Genomic DNA, 24,078 nt, shown 5'->3' with positions numbered 1-24,078 from the left:
AATGAGGCGGCAAAGCTGTCGGGTCTGGAAGAAAGAGCCGAGCCCGAGGGCTCCGCGGAGCGGCGCGGGCGGCCCGGGGCCTGGCCTCCCTGCGGGGCCTCACGGCCTTGCCCTGAAAATCCAGGGGTCCATTCCTTCCAGTAGACAGGCAGAATCCAATGGCCCAAATCCCTAATAACTGGAGAAACGCACATTAAAGCAACCAGGATTCCATCTCACACCTGTCAAATGGGCAAAAGTGACCCCCAAAGAAAGAGGACCACGGGGAGGGGGCCAACAGGACGGGAACTGGTCCAGCCATCCTGGAAAGCAATTCATCACAGCAACAATTAGCATTATTATTATTATTATTATTATTATTATTATAGCGGCTGGCGTTTGCAAAACACCAAGATTTGCAATGTGTTTTACAAATATCTTACAAATATTATTTGTCTCTTTTTCTCCAGATAGGATGGATCTATGCACATAAAGTCCTTTCAAAAGCAAGTGCATACTAACATAATCTTATTTGAAAGGAAACTGAGGTAAAGGAGCATAGCCAGAGATCACCACTGCTCCAGAAACTAGTAGTCTAAGGGTTAGGGCATGAAAATAATGTATAAATATGATTTATACAAGATAAAGTGGAGATAATCTCAGAGAGAAGGCAGTAGCGTGGCGGAGGGCCGGGAGTAAGAGAGGAGGGGCCAGGAAAGGCTTCTTGTTGAAGATAGGGTTTTACTAAAGAAGCCAAAAGGTGGCTTCTAGGCATGAGAGAGCCAAAGGAATTGCACTGAGTTGAGCTTAACTGTTTTGAGGTTGCATTTGAACTCGGGTTGTTTTTTCCATCCAGTGCTCCATTCACGATGAACACCCAGCTAGTTGCTTTCTATGCCCTCAACATCAACTTCTGAACTTTCCTACTATGTATGTCCCTTAAGAAGAGCTGAATGGTGAAACTATTTTCAGAACTGTGAAGACAACTGTTGTAATTGGTTGCGATTTTTCCTACAATAGAAACATTGTACATTATTTATCTTTATTTTGTTTTTGTTACATTGTTATAAATAGAATAGACATTAACTTTAACATTTAAACCTAAAGGATAAAGAAATTTAAGATGTATGGGAGTGAGAGAGGAGAGTAAGAGATAGCAAAAGCTTGTGGGAAATAGTTTACTTAACAAATGACATTTTTAATTAAGCAAAATAATATAATCAGCAAAACCAATCACTACATAGAAAAAAATGTGACATCACAGGCTGTGAGCCCCAAAACTGTAAAAACCTTAAAAACATAGAGTTACTGGCGGCTAGGTGTTGCAATAGATAGAGCACTGGCCCAGGAGTCAGGAGGACCTGAGTTCAAATCCAGCCTCAGACACTTAATAATTACCTAGCTGTGTGGCCTTGGGCAAGCCACTTAACCCCATTTGCCTTCCAAAAAACCTAACATATATATATATATGTATATACATATATATATATAGGGTTAAAATAAAATAATATAGGTTAGATGCAAAATTTTATTTTCTGGGATTTATATCTATGGAATATGAGGCCATTATGGTAGTGACTATACTAGACTGGGAAAAAAGTTGATCTTTTAAGCAAAAACAGAAAAATAGGGAAAATTATTAATCTATTTTGTGACCTATCCATGAAAATTGCATAATATCTTTTCCCAGAACTGTTCCTCAAAGACTATCATCGTTGTACAATACTGTCAGGTCTCTTGTCTGTTCCTGGCAGGACAGCCTCCCAATATCCTGCTTATTATCCCTCTAAATTTGTAATTAACAATAGGGTAAAATAATTCAGAGTCTTAATTTCTTACCAGTTTGGCAATGTGAGCTATATGAAGGCTGAGTATTCCTCTAAAGAAATCAATCTTTTACCAGGATTATAGTTTTTAGAAATGTTACATTATATTGTTCTAAACCTGTAGACTGCAAACTCTGCAAAAAGATTGTAGCTCTTTTCTTATCTCTTCTTTAAGGTCAATCTTGTTCTTTATAACTTCACAATATTCAGTTTTGATTATTTTATGATACATATATATGTATAACCTCTGTCCCAAATCTCATTGTGTGGGACTTTTCTTTATTGGTGGGAATGAATGCCCTGCCCTGCATGAGAGGCAAGGCAAAGCTGGGAAAGGAAAGAGTTTCACTTCTCAGCCAGTCCTCTTTGGAATTTTCCAGTGGCTATTCTTTCTTTGGGTCTCTGTAGGACCAGTCCCCTTTGGGACTAGTCAAGTTTCAAATCTTTTTCTAGTGTAGAGTTGCTTTGGGTCCTCCTGGATTCCAGCTTCAAAAAAGATGAAGAGGCCAATTTCTCTCTGGGAAGATAGAAGAGGAGAAGATAGTTCCTAGTTTGGTATTCGAGATACTCTCTTTTTCAATCTGAGTTACCTCCCTTCCAATGGGAGAGCTCCTTCACTGTGTATTGTCCAGAATAGATTGTCCTAAATATACCTTCTCTGATTTTTAGTTTACTACATTTTGATTAAACCCAATTTGATTAAATGGGTTTCTTTATTATTCTCTTTTTAGGTTGATTATGGAAATGGTAATAAGTGGGAAAGGGGCCAAGCCTTAAGGGATCCTATTCCCTCCAAAAGACAAATCAATCAGAAATTAGAGGGAATCTAATTATATCCTTTAGAGGAACAATTTTAAGGGAGCAGATAAACATACTTCTAGCCCAGTAATCTCTCTTTTTAAAAAGATTAGAAATGCCTCTAATCCAAACCTCTTGCTTCCCTTCCCAGGAAGAATAAAAATCTTTCTTGGAGAAGGGTAGAGTGAGAAGTGGTTTGAGATGTCTATTCTGCCTCTCTTAGAGTCACATTCTCACTGTATATATGGGCCCCCTCTACTCTGCTTTATATCTATATCTATATATTGACATATTTAAACATATACAAAATATCTACCATAGTCACAGCATACTACAGAACATGCCACTATGTCATACTTGTTCCCATATTCAAGTTAACAAGCATTTATTGAAAGTCTACTATATCCTAGCTAAGTGCTGGATATGCAAAAAAAAAAAAAGACAAAACAAAACAAAAACTCCCTGCTCTCCAGAAACTCTTAATCTAAGAGAGTGACATCATGAAAATAACTATATACAAATAAGATTTATACAAGATAAATTGGAGATAATCTCAAAGGGAAGGCAGTAGCATTAAGATGGGCTGGAGGGGAAGGGTCAGGAAAGGCTTCTTCTACGATGTAGAAGATAGGGTTTTAATTGGGACCTGAAGGAAGCCAAAGGAGTCAAAAGATGGAGATGAAGAGAATCCTAGGCATGAGGGATAGTCAATGGAATTGCACTGAGTTGAGAGATGTAGTGTCTTATGAGAGAAATAGCAAAAAGGCCATGTCCTCTAATTACAGAGTACATGGAAGTGGAAAATAAGGTATAAGAACACTGGAAAGCTGAAAGAGGCTCAAGTTTTGAAGGATTTTAAGAGGTTTTTACGTTTGATCCTGGAGGTCACTGTGAGGGTGACATGGTCAGACACACGTGCTTTAATAAGATCAATTCGACAGATGGATGGAGGATGGCTTGGAAAGGGAAGAGCTGTGAGTTAGGAAGCTCTTGTAACAGTCTAGAAAGGAGGTGATGAGTGCCTGTACCAACATAGTGGCAGAGTCAGAGGAGAAAAGGGAGCATAGATGAGGGATGTCATGAAGATGTATTGTACTGATTAGATATGGGAGAGAAATGGTGAGGGAGATGATACCTAGATTTCAAAGCAGTGAAGGATGATGGTACTTTTGGTAGGAAGAAGGAAACAAGGATCGATGAGTTTTGGGGAAAAGTTAATAATTTCTATTTTGGATATTTTGAGTTTAAGAAAACTACAGGGGTGGCTAGGTGGTGCAGTGGATAAAGCACTGGCCCTGGAGTCAGGAGTACCTGGGTTCAAGTCCAGTCTCAGACACTTGATAATTACCTAGCTGTGTGGCCTTGGGCAAGCCACTTAACCCCATTGCCTAGCAAAAACCTAAAAAAATAAAATAAAAGGAAAGGAAAGGAAAAGAAAGAGAAAAAAATGTGCTTCAGTCTGTGTTACAATACTACCAGCTCTGTCTCCGGTGGATCATATTCTTTATGATAAGTCTATCACAAAAGCTACTTTCATATGGCTCCTTCCAAACCCAGGCACACACACACACACACAAACACACAGACATTTATGTTTATGTATATGTGTGTTCATATACAGAACCATAGATACTTACATATATACATTTTGTATTCTTATACAATATATAGATATTCACAGATATCTATAATCATTTACATATATACCCATAGATACATAAGACCATACTATGTTTATTTCTATTTGTCCTCTATTTCTCTAAAGGTGGATATCATCTTCCTTCATCTTCCTTCCTTTTTTGTTTCTAAATCCACCAGCTCATCATTTCTTCCTCATAGCAATATTTCTACTTTATGATTTTTTTTATCACCATAAATCAATTGGTAATTTTGACTGCTGTTGTTGTTCAGTCATTTCAGTTTCTTCATTACCTCACTGAGGTTTTTTTGGCAAAGATATTAGAGAGATTTGCCATTTCCTTCTCCTGCTCATATTACAGTTGAGGAAACTTAAGTGACATAGATAATCAAGGTTAAGTGTCTTGTCCAGGTCAAAATTCCTGAAGGCAGATTTGAACTGAAGTCTTCCTGACTTCCTGACACCAGGGTCAACCCTCTATCCATTGCCCCACCTAGGGGCAGTGGATAGAGCACTAGACCAGAAGTCAGGAGAAACTGAGTTCAAATTTGTCCTCAGGTACTTGACACCTACTAGCTGTGTGATCATAAACAAGTCACTTAACCCTGATTGTCTCCCATCCAAGGTCATCTCCAGTTATCCTGATTCATATCTGGTCACTGAGCTCAGAGAACTCTGGAGGAGAAAGCAAGGCAGGTGACTTAGCATACCATCCCCTTCACTCATATCCAATTCATGAGCTTGTCATGACATCAGCTCCCTGATATCATGATTTTCTCCAAAAATGAAGAACAAATATTATCACAACTATTAAAACCTTTCCGACAATGCCTAGCACTTTTGCCTAGTAATGGCTCAGAGCCTAAGCAACTTTTCACAGATTCTCTCAGGGATGTGCCAAATCTGAGATAACCTTCTTTACATGAATGCTTACATATCAAATTACCTTGTGTTTACTTCTCTGTGCATACACTGTCTTCCTCTGGTAGAGTACAAGCTCATGAAAAATGAATGAAGGGGATGGGAAAGCAAATTACAGGATGTCCCAAAAGTCTTAGGGCAGTTTTAAATATTAGTATCTTTTGGGATATCTTGTATATAGATAATAATTTTAAACAAATCATAAAAAGAAGAGAATAAAAACTCCTTGGGGGCAAATAAAAGCATTTCTCCCCTCCCCTCTTTTGATCTCTATAACTCCACTTCTTAGCATAGTATCCTGACATTAATAGCCAGATCTCTCTTAGTTTATCTATATAGGGAGTCCTCCGGGGAGGAAATTCTTCATCTCCATAGATCAACACTATTCTTTAAGTCTGCAGCACACTTAAACTTAAATTACTTACCAAGAGTCATAAATTCTTCCATGTGCAAGAGAAAGAACTTATTTTCCTCATTTTGAGACCATCTCTAGCCATTATAACACAATGATCCCCCAACAAATAATTTCATGCAGTCAGATCCCAGAATGATGAATCCTGTGAAATTATTGTTTGTATTTGAATTCAAATAATCAATCAATAAACATTTATTAAATACCTAATTGCACTATTGCAATCAAAACTAACCTAGTCAACAAGCTTGAATGCCTAGCAAGATGAGTGATTGATAGGCTCATGACAATGACAGTGCCATGTCATTATCATCATTGCTTATACTCCCATCTTATTTTATTTATTTAGGTTTTTTTTTGCAAGGCAAATGGGGTTAAGTGGCTTGCCCAAGGCCACACAGCTAGGTAATTATTAAGTATCTGAGACCATATTTGAACCCAGGTACTCCTGACTCCAGGGCGGGTGCTTTATCCACTGTGAGACCTAGCTACCCTTTATACTCCCATCTTGACAAATCCTGATGAAGTCAAAGAAAAAAAAAATTTTTTTGTTTTGTTTTTTAGGTTTTTGCAAGGCAACAGGGTTAAGTGGCTTGACCAAGGCCGCACAGCTAGGTAATTATTAAGGGTCTGAGACCGGATTTGAACCCAGGTACTCCTGACTCCAAGGCCAGTGCTTTATCCACTATGCCACCTAGCTTCCCTAAAGAAAAATTTTTTTATGAAGACCTGGAGACCCTTATCATTAATGTAGCAAAAGAGGATACGTTTATAATTCTGGGTAACTTTAATACTAGAGTAAGTTCAGACTACCAGACATGGCAGGGAGTCCTTGAGGAGGAATGAACTTAGAAACAACAACAGCAGTGGTTACCCACTACTTAAGACTTGTATATAGCATGACCTACTCATCACAAACAATAACTTCTGTTTACCTAAATGCAGTGAACGTCCTGGATTCACTCTCATAGCAAACACTAGCATCTAATAGACTACGTAGAAGAGACAGACAAAATGTGAGAGTGACAAAGGCAATGTGTTGTGCAGAGTGCTGAACTGATCACAGATTCATCCTCTCCAAGCTAAATATCCATATTTGACCAAAGTGATAGCCCCCAGACAAAATGACTACTAGAAGAATTAATATTAAGGGATTAGAGTGTCTCTCTGAGCAGAAATAGTTTGTTGCTACCTTGGAGGGAAAGCTAAGCAGGCACATAGTAAGCAACAGTGGAGCAGAAAAAGAGTAGGCAGTTTTCAAAGATTTGGTGTACAGCTCTGTATTTTCTCATCTAGGTCAGAACACTCACAAACATCAAGACTAGTTTGATGAAAATTATGGGGAAATAGAGAAGCCACTAAATGAAAAGAGAGAACTCCACAGGGTTTACCAGCAAGAGAGTTCATCTATTTCTAAGAAGGCAGCATTTAATTCCATCAAAAGTAAAGTAAAGGAGAAGCTAGATGGCCCAGTGGATAGAGCTCCAGCCCTGGAGTAAGGAGGACTGGAGTTCAAGAATTCAAAAATGCCTCCATCATTCATCTCTATAAAGGAAAAGGGAGTAGATTGCCCTATGACAATCAAAAGGGTATTTCTCTTTTAGTCATTGTTGGTAAGATTCTTGCCAGAGTCCTTCTCAATAGGCTGATCCTTCACCTGGAAAATAATCACCTCCCTGAGAACCAGTGTGACTTCAGAAAGAGTCCAGGAACAGTCAATATAGAATTTGCTGCCCTACAACTCCAGGAAAAATGCCAGGAGCAGAACAGAGATCTATATATGTTTGTAGATCTGTTTGTATATATGTTTGTAGGCCTTTCACTCATGAGGGTTTATGGAAAATTGTGTAAAAAATTTGGATGCCCAAAAAAGTTCATCAGTATTGTACATCACTTTCATAATGGCATACTTACTTGGGTTCTGGATAGTGAACAATGCTCTTGTGATTTTCCAGTCACCAATGGAGTGAAATAAGTCTGTGTCCTTGCTCCCATGTTTTTTAGCATGATGTTTTCAGCCATGTTATCAAATGCCTTCACTGAGAATGAAAATGGAATCAAAGTAAGCTACCAAACTGATGATAAATTCTTCAAGTTAAAAACTCTACCAGCCAAGACCAAAGTGTTGATTCTGTTTGCAGATGATTGTGCACTCAATGTAACTTCTGAAGCTGAGATGCAACAAATTATGCATCAATTCTCTGTTTTGGTCTAACAATTAACACTAAGAAAACACAGGTGCTCCATCAGTCAGCACCACTCCATCAACATGTGGAATGAACCATCACTTAGAGCAAATGGAGAAATTATGAATACTGTGTATAAGTTCACTTACCTTGACATTGTTCTTTCCAGGGAAATACACATTGATAATGAGGTTAACACACTAGCATTGCCAGAGATAGCTTGGTATTTGGGAGGCTCTGAAAGAAACTGTGGGAGAGAAAAGGCATTAGACTGACTATCAAACTGAAGGTTTATAGAATTGTTATTCTGATCTCATTGTTGTATGCCTGTGAAATGTATATGCCTGGACAGACTAATAGCACCATGTCAGGAAACTGAATTGCTCCATTTAAATTGTTTTGGGAAGATTCTGAAGATCACCTGACAGATACTGAGGTCCTTTCTCAAGCTAAAGCATTAAATGTTACTATGGAGAGAGTATAATGGGCTGGCCATGTTGTTAGAATGCCAGAGATATGCTTGCAAAAAAGACTATTTTATGAAGAACTCACACAGTGAGAGTGCTCACAGAAGGGGTCACAAGAAGCGATGCCAGGACACCCTGAAGGTCTCTCTTAAGAACTTTAAAATTGATTGTACAGCATAAGAGACACTAGCTCAGGATCACTCAGCATGGTGTGCCCTCATCAAAGAGGTTGCTGCACTTTATGAACAAAAAAGAATTGAAGTAGCTCAAAAGAAACATGAGATACATAAGTTTAGAGTAAACATTCCAGATCTTCACATAGACTATTTGTGTCAGACCTATGGTAGAGCATTCTGAGATTGTTATTGTGCTGATCAGTCATAATTGGACATACTGTAATTTGTTTCAAACATACTGATGTCATTTTGGGCTTCTTCAATAACAAAGGAAAAGAACCAAACAAATACATGCGCATATATATATATATATATATATATATATATATATAACACCTCTCTTTTTGATTTTATCTGCTAGAACCTGACTATTCATTTATCAGTTCTCAGATCTATATCTTCAGCCCTAATTTTTCTCCTAAACACAAGTATCATCAATTGCTTGCTGGACATCTCTTTCTGGGTGTCCCCATAGGCAACTCAAACTAAATATATTCAAAATAGAATTATTTTCCTCCTAAATCTGTTCTTATTTCAAAGTTACCTATTTCCATTATAGTTTCCCTATTCCCATTCCATCTTTCAACTCACTCTGATATATATTCTGAGACTTATCTTTAACTCTTCCCTTTTCCTTTTCCACCACATCCATTCATTTGGAAAGTCTGATCCACTATTTTATCTAAAACATTTCTCAAAATTTGACCTCTTTTCCTCCCCTCCTCCTCCCTCACTGCTACTACTCTAATTCAGATACTCATCATCTCACACCTGACTATTACAAAAGCCTCCTAGTCAAATTCCTAACTGGTTTCTTTCAACTTCCATGAGTTAGGCCTTAATTAAATATTAAATGAAATATTAACTTCCAGAGTTTGTCCTAATAAGGGACAAATTAGATAAATATTTATTAAATTTCTTTAAGCTTGCTGATTACACATGTGTACATGGGGGTTCAGCTAAAAAAAAGACCCAAAAATGAAATTTTGGAGGATTCTTATACAGTTTCACTATTAAAAGTGGGATCTAAAAAATCTCTTTCTGACTTATCCCTCCACTCAGGATGAAGTTCAATATAGACATTCCATTAGGTTAAGAAGAATGCAAATTAGGCCTGCACCCTACCAACTCAGGAACTTTGTGCCTTATCAGTTTTGCTCAATATTTCCACAAAGCACGTGAATCTTCTCTGTCCAGGATATTAGTGCCATCCAGTTCATGCAATGAAGAGATTCACATTTGCTATTAGAGAGAGAAAAAGCAGTTCTTGCCCTCAAGTACTTTATATTTTAGCACAGAGTTATAATTTAAAGTGCTGACGGAGGCAAGGATCAGGAAGGGAGAGAGGGACTGAAGATAAGGGAAGTCTCTACAGAATAGACAACACTGGAGTCAAATTGTACAAATGTTTGGACTGGGACCAGAATATCAAATTCATGAAGGGACAAAGGGTGAAACAAGGCTGGAAAGGGATTGTGCAAGGTCTTAAGTGCTAGGCTGAGTGAAGCTATATAAGATTTCAGGGCAGAGCATGAGAATGGTCACTTCGCTTAATGATTATTTTGTCATAATTTTGGAGAATGGATTAGAAAAGGGAGATGTTGGAAGTATTGATGTTATCTGAAAACAAATAGAAATTTTGTTTTTGTCTTTATTGTTGATGCTTTTGTCCTTTATCTTCAAAGAGGACCATGACTTGAGGGAGGAGATGCCTTGACATGCAAGTGACTTAAGTGAGGGGTGGCTGTGATTGATGTCTTTCATAATCAAAAACCATGACATCAAATGAATGATAACCTGACAAGCACTTTATGTCAATTAAAGAAAGAGGAGTATTATGCAAAGACATCCTTTTCACTTCCTCTTCCAGAACCAAATTAACTGGTGTTCTAATAGTATAGGAATTAGGACTTCTGCTGTTGATCCTGATATAGTGGTAGACCTTTTAGATGTAGATTTTTTTCATATCAATGAGCCACCACAGCATTACAGTTACATGGAACTTAGTAGTTTTGATTTAGCTACAGTCAGTCAGAGTCCCATAAGGAGTAGCTGCACCCCTTTTTTTTTTAGGTTTTTGCAAGGCAAATGGGGTTAAGTGGCTTGCCCAAGGCCACAGAGCTAGGTAATTATTAAGTGTCTGAGACCTGATTTGAACCCAGGTACTCCTGACTCCAGGGCAGGTGCTTTATCCACTGCACCACTTAGCCGCCCCTGCTGCATCCTTTTAATCTTTATCAGTAAGTACATTCAATGTTTGAAGACAAGTCTTTGTCAGTATGTACATCTTATATATCCTCACTTTCTCCTTCTGAGCCAGCTGGGTCTAGCGGCCACATATGGATCACAATGACTGGAGATGACTTTGGATGCAATGAAAGTCCTTGCCCTTTTTAAGCTTAGTTCTATAGTGTCCAGTACCTAGAAGGGACTGTTTAAAAAATATTTTCTGATTTTTTGATGTATTGAATTGAGTTTGTTCAGTGTTTTCCCAGGAAATTTTAAGTCCCTCAGGACAATAGTGGCTATTGTTTCCCATTTGGCTCCCCACACAGCCAGTGTTGCTTATCATCTAAAATGTTTTATTAACTATAATTGAAAGGAGAGGCAACAGCTACAGTTAGCCACTAGGAGGTGATGGTGAGTCACATTGTTGCTTAGCAAAAAAAAACCCTCTAGTTTGCTCACATTTAAGATAATATTATAACACCTTAGAAAATGCATAGTAATTATAATCACAACTTTACAGCTAGTGGAGATTTTTGAGAGCAATGAGTCTTGTTCTCATCTTACAGCTATTTAAAGTAAAATGAAGCCTTTGAACTCAATGATCTCTAATGTCAGTACCACTTTGAATATTCCTCCCAACGATTCAGAGAGTACTCTTACTCTATCCTTCCAATCCTTATTCACCCTAGAAGAAGAAACATATATCTGGGAAGGAGGGCTCTCCATAGCATATGCAGCAGAGAATCATAAGGGCTCTCCCAAAGAGAGGGAACATACACTTCTCATCCCAGCTGTCCTCTTCTAAACGGTCTAGCTTGTCAGTGTCCTTTCCAGAATATGGTACCTCAAACTGAAAACAATACTCCAGATATGGTCAGACTCCGGACAAAGGAAAGCAAGACTATCACTTCTTAGTGCAACCCACAATCCAATTAAATTTTTTTTTTTAGGTTTTTGCAAGGCAAATTGGGTTAAGTGGCTTGCCCAAGGCCACACAGCTAGGTAATTATTAAGTGTCTAAGACCCAGATACTCCTGACTCCAGGGCCAGTGCTTTATCCACTGCACCACCTAGCCACCCCCCAATTAAATTTCCTAGCTGATCTATTGCTTTGTTGACATATATGAAGCTTACAATCCATTAAACAAACTCCCACATTTCAGATGGACCTCAGTAAGACAGGGAGTTGAAAACAAAGCTGTGGAACCATGGGTGAGTTATTTAACTTATGTTTGCCTCAGCTTTCTCAGCTGTAGGATGGGGATAATAATAATAATAATAATAATAATAATAATAATAACATCTACCTCCACGGGCTGGTCTAAGGATCAGATGAGATATTTGTAAAGTGATTTACAAACATTAAAATGCTATATAAAGGCAAGCTATTAGGATTAAGTTGCAGAGAAGGTGCAGACCTATTTTGTAAGTAGCATCCCAAACTGGTAGAAGAAGAATAGACAACCAAAATATGAGTAGGGCAGCTTTCAAGCCACTTTTCATTATGCAGGTACTAGCATGTTTCCCTAGCCTTCTCCCTTTTCCAATTATTGAGTTGAATGATTGGTACATAAATGAGGGAAGTGGGATTTATGACTGGTAAGCTCTAGGAAGAGAAAAATAATACAGAGAAGAGGAATGAACTTCCAAAAGAGTGGGAGATCTTTAAAGATAATGCCTTCATTTTAAATGGGAGTAAATAAATAAATGTATGGAGAAGTATTGAATAAGCAATAAATATGTGCCAAGTACTCTACTATATACTGGAAATACAGAAAGAAGAATCAAGACAGTCTCTGCTCTCAAAGAGTTCCCAGTCTTGAAGGTCTAGAGGCAAGGCTGAGGATAACGAATTTTCCTTCGGAAAATTTCCCGTTGATATTATCTTATCCATTTCTGAAGCTGTACCATTTGACAAGGTAAAGGGCTTTGGAGAGAGGTTTCTTTTCTGTGTCTTTAGTAACTGAAGAAAAGGGAACAACAATGCCTGGAGAAACAGAAGTCAAGTTAGGGTTTACTTGAAGTAGAGTAACCTCTCCAGCAGAGATGCTTTGTCTCCAAAAGAGCAAACCCCACTGAGTTATCTGTCCTGGGGCAGCTAGGTGGCTCTGTCAGCCACCCAGCCACCCCTACTATTATTACTATTTTATTTTATTTTGGGTCTTTTTTTTCTTCTTTTTGGTTTTTGCAGGGCAGTGGGGATCAGATGGCTTGCATGTCACATGGCTGGGTGATTGTTGGGTCTAAGGGGCTGGATGTGGGCTCGGGTGCTCATGGCTCCAGGGCTGGTGCTTCATCCATTGCGCCACCTAGCCATACCTACAATTATTACTATTTTTTTAATTTTAATTTTTTTCTCTCCCCTTTACTTTATCAACCAAGTAAGTCTATATTCATGGGGGAGGGGTATTTTGTTTACTCTTAAACAAGAATATTTTATTAATGTAAAAAAAATTTGTACAAAATGAGAATTAAAAAATAAAATTAAATTAAAGCATCAGTAAAAAAAAAAGTAAGTGCTAGGTAAATGTTAATTTTATTATGTTATTACTGGTTCTATAATGTGCTAACCTAAAGATACATGTAAACTAAATTAAGGGGTTTGTAAAAAATGTTTGAATTTTGATATTTTATGGCCTCTCCAGACTCATGGGAATCAGGACAGACTTGTGAGTTATGGGCTCAAGCTCAAGCTTTAGAATAACTAAACTTGGGGTGGCTAGGTGATGCAGTGGATAAAGCACTGGCCCTGGAATCTGGAGTATTTGGGTTCAAATCTGGCTCAGTCATTTAATAATTACCTAGCTGTATAGCCTTGCACAAGCCACTTAACCCTATTTGCCTTAAAAACAAAAAAAAAATAGAATAACTAAACAAGGGGAAGGTAATATTATACACTGATTGGGATGTAGTTCATGTCTTTGGGAAAAATCTGGAGTGAGTGGGTAATGATAAATAGTAAAGGGAAAGAATTAGTACATATTACTTTGATATCTCAAATTGTGGGGAATCTCCATTTCCCAGAACATAGAATGTTCTAATATTAAGAAATGTTGATCAGGGAGGATAGAAAGCTCTTATAAGTGAGTGCATTGAGAAGTTAGAATTGCACTGAAAAAGATAAAAAGAATTTACAAACTTTTTAAGCTTTGAGAAGAAAATGACTTAGAGCTAATTTAAATATGACTTTTGGAATTAAGAGAAGTATAAAGAAACTTGTAATTATAAGAAGGGATTTTTTAGCAATAATAGGTCTTAAGAATTCTTTGTATTATAAAGTTTTAGGGAGTAAAGGGAACACACATGTAATTGAAATATGCTATGTATAATCAGTAAACTCTGTATAAGAACTTTGTATAAGTACTTTTTGAGACTTTAAAATTGTTTTTGTAATAACAAATTATGAATGAATTAAAGTTTCATCTATCACATTTATGGAAAAAAAAACAACTAGAGAACACCTTGACAACAAGGTTATATCTTTCAAGGTCTTTTTGGCCCCCAAAATTTGTAAAAGGCTTTGCTTTTCAGCTCATGTTTAAGAAAGGGAATATTGATATGTGAGATCAATGTAGCTAATTTATTGTAGAGGGCCAGCCCCTGGACTGATATTCACATATCCTTGGTGACTTTTTCCATCAAAGATATGTATGGATTATCACTCACTGTATGGATCCATTGGCTCACCAGTGGACCCTGACCTGGGATAATCTGGGCTCCAGAGGTGTTTGTAAAAAGTTTTACTGATAGAGAAGTTTGTAGATTTCAAAGAATAAATATTGTAAATTTACCCGGGGAAATTGTGAAACTGGGTCTCCTTTAACTGGTCATTCCTGAGATAAATTTTTGCTATAAAATGTCTGAGTTTCCAAAAATAAAGTTGGGAGATTTTCACTTCCCAACCTTGTGTGTTTGGGTATGTTTTTCCTACCTGATCTGACTCTCGGAAGTTCATGACCAGACCCACACCAGAGCTATTGTGGGCGATAATTTATTATCTGTTAAAAAGAGGAAATTATACATATAACTGTAACACTGTCATGGGTGATAAGTGTATATTGAGCTTTTGAAATTATTGTGTAAAACTGTCATTGATAGAGGATCTTATCTTATTTGAAAATAGAAGTTATTTGGAAGAAGAGATAAATGAGTTTATTAAGCAAAAATTCAGAAGAAGTTGGTGTGTAAAAGATAAATATAAGGTTAATTTTAAGAGAACCTATTGTTTTATGTTGCTTCAAGAGAAAGAGATGTCAGCATGAAAACCTTATGTTTCATGTGGGTTAAGAATTTAATGTTAAAATTTTAAAGTAAAATTGCACATTTCTTTCTTCAATTAAAATTATGTAAACCTAATTAGATGACTTATCAATTAGTAATATTATGAAGAGTATTATCAAACATGTGATCTACTTTTGGAAATATAAACTATTTTACTGTAATGATGTCAAAGCTGGAATTAATGATTGATTGCTTTAATGAGGGAAATTATCAGAGGTCATGACCCTCTGGTTTCCCTGAAATTTTAAATGATGTGTTGGCCCTTGCTCTAGACCTGTAGGTCCAGGTATAAATATAATAATCGGAAGATTATTTCGTGAAATCTAGTTCATAATGTGTTACACTTATTACTGTTTTGTTAAATTTAGAGATTTCAGCCCCCGAATTCCCAAACCCCATCCCCCCACCCCTCTGTTCCCCCTCAGAAGATTCCTTCATTTAATAAAAAGGGGCGAAGAAGGTAGCAGGAAGATGGTGGAGAACTGGCAGAACAATTCTTATCTCAAAAAATAATAGAAAGAGAGACAGTAAAAAAAACACTTGTGTGAAAACGCCTGCAATATCTTTTGAGTATCTCTTGGTTTTTGTTGATACATTTTCAGAATGGATGGAAGCTAATGAAACAGCCTTGGAAGTAGTTTAAAAAATTCTAAATGAACCCCTCCCTGATTTGGCCTCCTGCTAGGAATCAGGTCAGGCAATGGCCCTGCCTTTACAGCTAAAATCTCTCAAGGAATACTCCAGATGCTAGGGGAACTTGACTGCTTTTGGAATGTTTAGAAAGTAACCCTATTAAATGTATTCTGATGACAGGGACACTCAGTGTAGATATAGGTGATATATGCATAGGGAAGGGGGCTGATTGATTATGACCCCCCTCTAAATTGTGAAGTGGATTTACTTGGAGACCTAATTAGGTAAAACAACTATTTTAGATCATGGGAATTTTAATCAATTTTCTTTTTTATCAGATACTAGGATGGTCAGCAAAAGGAAATGCTTCTGGGTAAATGTCATGTTCTTGGAGCCAGAGAAGTCAAGGTGACAGGGATGTGCAGCCAAAGGGGCAGCTTCTTAATATGGCCTGAGGTTGGACTCTTTTGACTTGATTTCCCCAAAATAACATTTGGATATTGTCTCACCTGGAAGAATGAATCTGGCCTAAGACATTTGACTACCCACATGACCTCTGCCTGGGCACTGATATTCAGTTCTTATATCTATATGGGAATTTTCCTTTGATGTCCTGGATCTTTATGGCTACAAAAAAACAGAAAAAAAGAAGTTTTAGGTGAATTGGATCTACTAGCTAGAGATAGGTTAGGTGTGTTAGTTATGGCTCTGACACCTGCTATCAGCTACATGTTAAGATAGGAATTAAATTTCTTTAATTTTATTTAGAAGAGATATTTAGGTAAGAAGAAGGGGAAATTCTTAGGATAATTACAGTTTTAAGGCCTAGTTTAAGGAAGGGAATGAGTCAGATAAGTATATCAGGAGAAGGAAAATCAATGGTATATTTGGGAATATTTTGAAAAATTTCATTTTGATTAAGGATGTTTGAGCCATTATTGTAATAAGAGCAAAGACTAAGATTGTTTTATTTTTAAATGATATGCTGGGTACTCTGAACTAAGATGATTGTCAAATGTATATGTTACAAGCTTAAGTCAGTATGATAATTCTCATTGGGAGTTTGCTCATATAGTAAAACATAATGAAAGTTTATTGTGTTAAAGTGATGTACATCAATATGGCAATAAGGCAAAATGTAAATTGCAATAAGCTCCAAAATCTCATTGTCTTGTGATGAAAACATATGTTTTGATCTGAGTTAAAATGTTAAGCAGTTTCTTTCCAGAAGACAAGGTCTCAGCCAGTCACCTGAGTTGGAGAGGACTTTTTGGAACAGATTCAGAAGATGCAGAAGGACATCAAATGCCTGCAAGAGAGAAGAGAAGAGAGATATTGGACCAATTCATCTTCACCATTTCTCACCTATGTGTACATTATTTATCTGTAACTTCCCCTTGACTCTGGAAAATGTGGCCAGCTAAAGGTTTCAAGGGTTTGATCAAACATGAAAGAATTCACTTAGAAAACCAATTCTGATCCAGAAGAGAGAAACACCAGTAGCATATGGCTAAGTCAGTTCAGGATGACTATTGCTTATAACTGACTGGCCAGGATATTTGCATGGGGAGTAGCAAATGTTTAAACATGTTCAGAAGCAGGGTACATATATTCTGGACTATACAACTTAGAGATAGGTGGCCTCAGATTCATGTGAGATTTTTTTTTAGTTTTTTTTGCAAGGCAATGGGGGTTAAGTGGCTTGCCCAAGGTCACACAGCTACGTAATTATTAAGTGTCTGAGACTGGATTTGAACCCAGGTACTCCTGACTCCAAGGCCGGTGCTTTATCCATTATGCCACCTAGCCGCCCCTTCATGTGAGATTAATGATGGTACCTGGATCCCTTATAAAGATGCACGAAATGGGGACTTGTTAAGAGAAATGATGACTACGAGTTAATGTGGACTTGCAAGGAAAATGAGTATGTTGACCAGATGGACCAGCAATGTGGGTTTACATTATAGAAATTTGAAGAAATCTCATCAAAATAAAGAGGAGGGATTGAATGGGATAACGTCTGAGATTTCTTCAGTAGAATATTATAGATTAGAAATAGTTGAGCTGTGTGTGTTATGTCTCTTCTGCCCCTACTACCCTGACAAGCAACTTAATGTTACCTTGACCAAAATGTAAACTGACCCTGTCTTATCTGGATTGAACTCCAGATGTTTTTACATTCCTTGTCCTAGAGAGGGAGAACCTGTCTCTGTTTGAATTATGTTTTTTCTCTAGATTAATTTATGCATCTAGACTGTGAGGACCATATTCCTCACTAATGAGGATGGGTCAGGTGGGGGAGGATTGTGTTGGGATAAATAGATTTTGGATTTCTTGCTCTAGTACCTTTCTCTCTTTCTCTCTTCTTGTTTTAAGGCAGAGTGGGGGTCCAATTCTCAAGAACTGAATAAAACTTTTCTCTTCATACTCTGAGAAATGGGTAGATTCATCTCATACACACTTAACCCTGTTTGCCTCAGTTACATGACCTGTAAAATGCGTAGGAGAAGGAACTGACAAAGTTACTTTAATAACTTAACCAAGAAAACCCCAAATGGGGTCACAAAGAGTTGTAAAGGACTGAAACACTAAACTAACACTAACTTGTGAGCTTTGAAAGGTCCAAAGATTAAGCCACTAAAGGTTCAGGAACTGGAATTCATACTAGCCTTCATAGTAGTTAGCATCCAAGGTAGATAAAATTTCGGGATAGCTCTGAGGAGCAACCTGCTTGACTTAACCCAATCAGTAGGTTGATTCTGAGATGCTCTGTCCTCCTGCAACAAGAGATTGATTTTTGTCCAATAGCCTCACCATATTTGCACGTGAATTTGATGGAGCAAATACTTCTGAGGTCAAATACTTTGGAGAGAGTCTACTCTCCCCAGGGCCTGAGAATATATAGTGGGGAGGAGGATGTATCATGTGGTGTTGAGAGAAATGCTTCGGAACTTCTGTTCTTGCTAGATATTGAGGTATAACTACTGAATCAGTGACAGAGAGGAAATAATAATTGCAATGGTGACTGATATAAGGGGAAATACACCGGAATTAAGGCTTGAGTTGTTAGAATAAGAAAAATGTTCCATTTCCTTTCAGGGGTATTCCTAGAACCCAAAAGAGAAAAGTTGCTTCTAGAGAGCCAGTCTACTAATGCTAGTGAAAATTTACATAAGAAACCCTCAGAGTACCTAGAGAAAGTTAGCCTAGAGGGAGGTCTTTGGGGGGAGTATCTCAGAGTATTGGCCTTGATCCTCGATCCAATTGTTTCACATTTTTTCCTCACTGTCTTGGATAGCATCATAAATGACTTACTTATCACATCTGAAGATGAAGCAAAGCTAACCCCACCCACTTCTTACCTCAAGTTTCCAAACTTTCTCCCAGCACTACTCTACTGAATCTCTTTTCAAAATTACCAATACCCTCCTAAGCACCAAATGCCCTTGGCTTTTCCTAGTCCACATTCTTTTTGATCCATTTTCCTATGGGACCAAACTGAAAGACATGGGGTTCACGATATGCCTTATCTTGAGCTCCGTATTTTTTTGCTCATTTAGTATCTGGAACAACTTTTTTTGTTGTTTTGTCGTTTCAGTTGGGACTTAGTCTTTATGATCTTATTTGGTGTTTTCTTGGCAGAGATACTAGAGGGCGCTGACATTTCCTTCTCCAGATCATTTTATAACAAGTTGTCTACACAACAAATATAAATCACCCTTCACAAGTAGGAAAATGAAATGTGGGAAACATTGTACACGGTGACATATTTTTCTTTTTGGAACATTGATTGCTTTTGCTGAATTTTTCTTTTACCTTTTCTTGCGTTTTCTTTGTTATAATGTTGCTGCTGATTTGTTTCTTAGGTTCAGTTCTGCTCCATGATGAATCAGGACTCAGACTTGGGAATGCAGGTTTTGTAAAGAAAATAGAGATTTATTAAAGTTACAGCATATTAAGAAAATAGAAAAGTTAAAAGGAGTTTAAAGAGAAGACCACTTGGATTGCAGATTGATTTGGCCAGGCCAGCTGGTCAGGGTTCAACAGGAGGCTGGAGGTAAAGAGGACAAGTCCCTTCCTCCATCTCCTTAAATTCTCTCCCAGAGTCCATGGGAGGGGGTGGTGACCTGGAAGTGACCCAAGTTGCTCATTGGAGATTTTGCCTTTTGGGGAAAGGTCTCTTTCCAGTGATCTTCCAGGGTATGTGCTCTCTGGCTGCCCCACCAGAAAACAATGCAATCCAAATCAGGTTGAAGGTCAGGCCTTCAAGTGTGGAAAGAAGAAGGAAAATTCCCTTTACAATGCAAACAAAAGATTTACAAAATTTGTCTCCAACTGATCTCATCACTCCCATGCCCAGGTTTCTCTGCATCAATAAGAGATAACTTTCTGGAAAGAGGAAAGAGAAACATATAAGAAAAAACCTAGGCCAGGTTAAAAACAAAAATATCAATAGAAATTGATTAAAAATAAAATGAAAATGTTTTACAAAATTGCACATGTATAACCTATATCATATTGCTTACAATCTTTGGCAAGGAAAAAGGGAAGGAGGCATAGAATTTTGAACTCAAAATTTTTTTTTAAAAAATGTTAAAATTATTTTATATGTAATTTGAGGGAAATAAAATATTATTTAAAAAAGTAAAACTGATTTTAAAATGTAATCCTTCACTTGCACTGCCAGCATCACTGTAGCATTAAAAAATTTGATTCAGGGGCAGGTAGGTGACCATCAATGCCCTGGAGTCAGGAGGGCCTGAGTTTAAATTTGGCAACAGACAATTGATAATTACCTGGCTGTGTGACCTTAGGCAAGTCACTTAACCCTATTGCCTTGCAAAAAAAAAGAAAGAAATACAATCAACACATTCAGATTGTGTGGGATTTTATTTAAATTTAAATAAATTTCGGAGATTTCTCAAGGTATGAAGAGAAAAAGCTTCATTTGATTCTCAAGAAGCAGGCCCAGCTCAGCCTTAAAGATGGTAAATGAGGCAGAGACAAAGACCCTAAGGGTCATATATCCTCAACCTCATTACCCATATACCCATTCTCTTAAGCAAGGAATGAGGTCTTCACAATTTAACCCATAAACTAACCTAAAGAAAAAAGCATATAATTCAAACAGAAACAAGATTACTCCTCCAGCCCCAAGGAATTGTATGGACATTTGGGTTTCAACAGATAAAAAAGGGTCAATTGACTCTTTACTGTGGCATGCATGCATTAATTAAACTCTGATCATTTTCTAAGCACTGGACCAAGCTCTGGGCATACAAATAGGAAAATAATTCAGCTCCTGCTCTTAAGCAATTTACATCCTGGATGGTTGTGCTATAAGGAATGACAAGAAGGATGATTTCAGAAAAATCTGGAGAGACTTGAACTGATGCAGAGTGAAGTGAATAGAAAGAATTAGGAGATCATCCTACACAGTAACAGCAAAATTGTACCAAGAACAATTGTGAATGAGTCAGCTATTCTGAGCAATCAGTGACCCAAGACAATCCCAAAGGACTCATGAGGAAAAATGCTAACCATATTTAGAGAAAGAACTGATGAAGTTAGAATATAGACAAAAGTATACTATTTTTAAACTCTTATTTTTTTAAGTTTTCTTAAACAAAATGACTAATATGGAAATGTTTTGCGTGACTACACATGCATAATCTGTATCAGATTGAATATTTTCTTAAGGAGTAGGCAGAGAAGTAGGCAGAGGAAGTAGGAAGGGATAGAATTAGGAACTGTTGCTTCTGTTCTTTCGCTCCCTCAGACTCCAGATCTGGAGATCTCTTTCTATATCCTCAACCTTTTGCCCAATAAATCCCCAAACTCAGGAAGCTCTTCCTCCACTTTTACTCACCACACCCAGAGCTATGACCTCTAATCCCTTTAACCCTTCAGTTCTCTCCCAGGTCATCTCCTCTCACTAGTCACTCTCTTCTCTTCTCCCCATCTTGACTCCTTGGAAAACCAGTTCAACTCTATACTAATCCTCCTTTGCTTACTTTGCTTACTATAAAGGTACTAGTGATACAAAGATAAAATAAAATGATCCCTATACCCCCAAATTTATGTTCTACATGAGGAATGGTTAGAATTGCTAGAGGCATTTCACCTCTCTCCCTATTTCTTACATCAATACCAATTCATTTAATTAAAATTTATTGAGCATTATGCCTAGGTGACTGAGAGACTGATAGGTGACTGAGAGAAATACATAGATCAGGGTTGGTACTTTCCATAGCTTCAAGTTGCAATTTATCTGAAAAGTCAAGGTAAAACTAGATTTATGACAAAACTGAAGAGTAACTTTAAAAAGCAACTGAACAAGTAAGTGCCTCCCAACTTTAGAAGTTACCATGGATTTCAGTAAATTAAAGTTTCCTATTACTCTTTGTCAGACTGTCAGGCAGCTGCTTTTACACTGATTTCTTGTATCTGGAAGGAGACCAAAAATAAAATGACCAATTGGTCATGATGGACCACTTTACCTACCTAATCAACTATATCAGGGAAGGGAACATCCAGTTGAAGGGCTTAGGTGCTGCCACAGTGGCTGCAGGCAGGACTCAAAATTTAATAAATCTAGGAACTTTTTAGGGGTCAATTAATGAAATGTTTAATCAAACAGAGCAAGCAAATGATGTCATGAATATCCAAATGATCCTTGGCAGAAAAAAGTTTCCCCATCCATGAACTAGATGGGTAAATTGAAGTCAGTTTCACTTGTCCATTTAGAGGATTGAGGTGAGCACAAGGAACAGGAAAAGAATGTGGGATGCTAAAAGATCTAAAGGAATTTGTAAGATTAAAAGATATTGCAAAAGGGACAACAATTAGTTGAAACCCTCAAGCCATTTCAGCACTAAGACTTTAATAGAAAATTCACCTATTCTATTATTAATCAGTCCCAAGCAAAGGTGATGAGTTTATTGAAATAAATGAAGAGTGGACCAACTTGGGTGGCAGCCTTTGGGCACTATGTCAATGAGTAGAGAAGGAGTAGACGTCACTGGGGGCAAAGATAAGGCATAGGATTGAGGAACTACCTCCAAGTTCCTAGAACAAGATAAAGATATTCTGGGACTGTTACACATACTGTACTTCTCTGGTAATAGGCTAGATTTTAACTACTGTAATAGAATCTGAGTATCCTTGTTCCAACTCTTGCTAACAATGGAAAATTGGATCACCTTAGATTGATTGACTACATATCCCTTTATGAATTCTAGGGGTATACCTCGGAGGTTGAGGGTTTTATACTAATTTTACTATATTTCCCATTCTGATGCGATCTCCCTATTATAAATTTCCAGTTAAAAACCAGTGCCAATGCTATATCATTGTATATAGTGACAGCAATATTGTGTTCAAAAGAAGTCTGGGAAATCATCCTAAAAGTTTCCAAACCTCAGTCTGGGGAACTGCTACACCCTTAGCCCAAGCTGAATGCAAATTCAGATGCCCCCAGCATTCCACTTCTATCTCCAATCAGACATAAAGAATGTCCTTTAAATATTTATAGCAGCCCTGTTTGTGGTGCGAAAGAATTGGACATCAAGTAAATGTCCTTCAATTGGGGAACAGCTTAGCAAACTGTGGTATATGTATGTCATGGAACACTATTGTTCTATTAGAAACCAGGAGGGACGGGATTTCAGGGAAGCCTGGAGGGATTTGCATGAACTGGTTCTGATTGAGATAAGCAGTTGACATGATCAAATGAGACCCTTCCCCATCCCAAGCTAATAAGGGAGTGATACTAATTTAAACTGACTGGCTTTTTGAATGCTTCTGCAGCCCATCAACATGGTTCTCCTTCAACATATAGTTAGTCAACTGAAGCCAGTAACAAAAGGTCTACATATACTCCAAGTCTTTAATATACATCTTTTGCACATCTACTGATCACAATTCTCCTAGAAGCAGGTTTCCCAGGTTCTCCATATGTAGAGATACTGTCGTGATCCTGCCATGCACCAAACCACCATTACCCTAGATATTTCCTATCCTCAAGAATTTCACATTCCAGCACATAAAGGGGGAAGATAACATATAAGTTCGAAAATGGAAAGAGGGGATGTATACATGTCACATGTACAGACATAGCTGAAGATGTCTGGGGAGACTTCCACAAAGACTGACCTTCAAAGCTGCCTGATTGAAGCCCAAAGAGTAGAGTTCAATTTTCTGGGAAGGTATGAAGGGTTGGTCCAAATAGATTCAGTATAGCTGTAAGCATCCAGGAAAGACATCAAAAAAAGGTCCTTATTTGGGTTAAATGGTATCATTATCCAATCAGCGAAAACACAGTAAGGAATAATATGATAATGTAACCAGAAAATTGCCTGGGTGCATATGTATGCAAATTGATTAGGAAATTCTGTTCTGTATTTTCTATATTTTTGGGGCACAGAAAGTGTTTGTTGCTTTTTTTTAAATTAATTACATTTATATGTATTTATAATCCATCTCTTCTACTGCCTTTCCCTTGAACAAAAACAAATCCCTTCTCCAAGAAA

General features: G+C 37.5%; 1 long non-coding RNA gene across 1 annotated transcript; it reads right to left on the bottom strand.

Moving 5' to 3' along the window:
* Nucleotides 1–1,520: 1,520 nt before the first annotated feature.
* Nucleotides 1,521–24,078, bottom strand: LOC141508897 (uncharacterized). Its single transcript, XR_012474542.1, has 7 exons — nucleotides 23,702–24,078; nucleotides 19,364–19,448; nucleotides 16,799–16,856; nucleotides 16,057–16,174; nucleotides 7,911–8,008; nucleotides 7,490–7,614; nucleotides 1,521–2,322 (listed from the first exon to the last, which is right to left on the bottom strand). It is a non-coding gene; the product is annotated as an uncharacterized LOC141508897 (long non-coding RNA).

Source organism: Macrotis lagotis, chromosome 1 (genome assembly GCF_037893015.1).
Source record: "Macrotis lagotis isolate mMagLag1 chromosome 1, bilby.v1.9.chrom.fasta, whole genome shotgun sequence".
Lineage (NCBI taxonomy): Eukaryota > Metazoa > Chordata > Mammalia > Peramelemorphia > Peramelidae > Macrotis > Macrotis lagotis.
The sequence above is the reverse complement of the archived record's forward strand: the minus strand, read 5'-3'. Positions and strand labels throughout refer to the sequence as shown.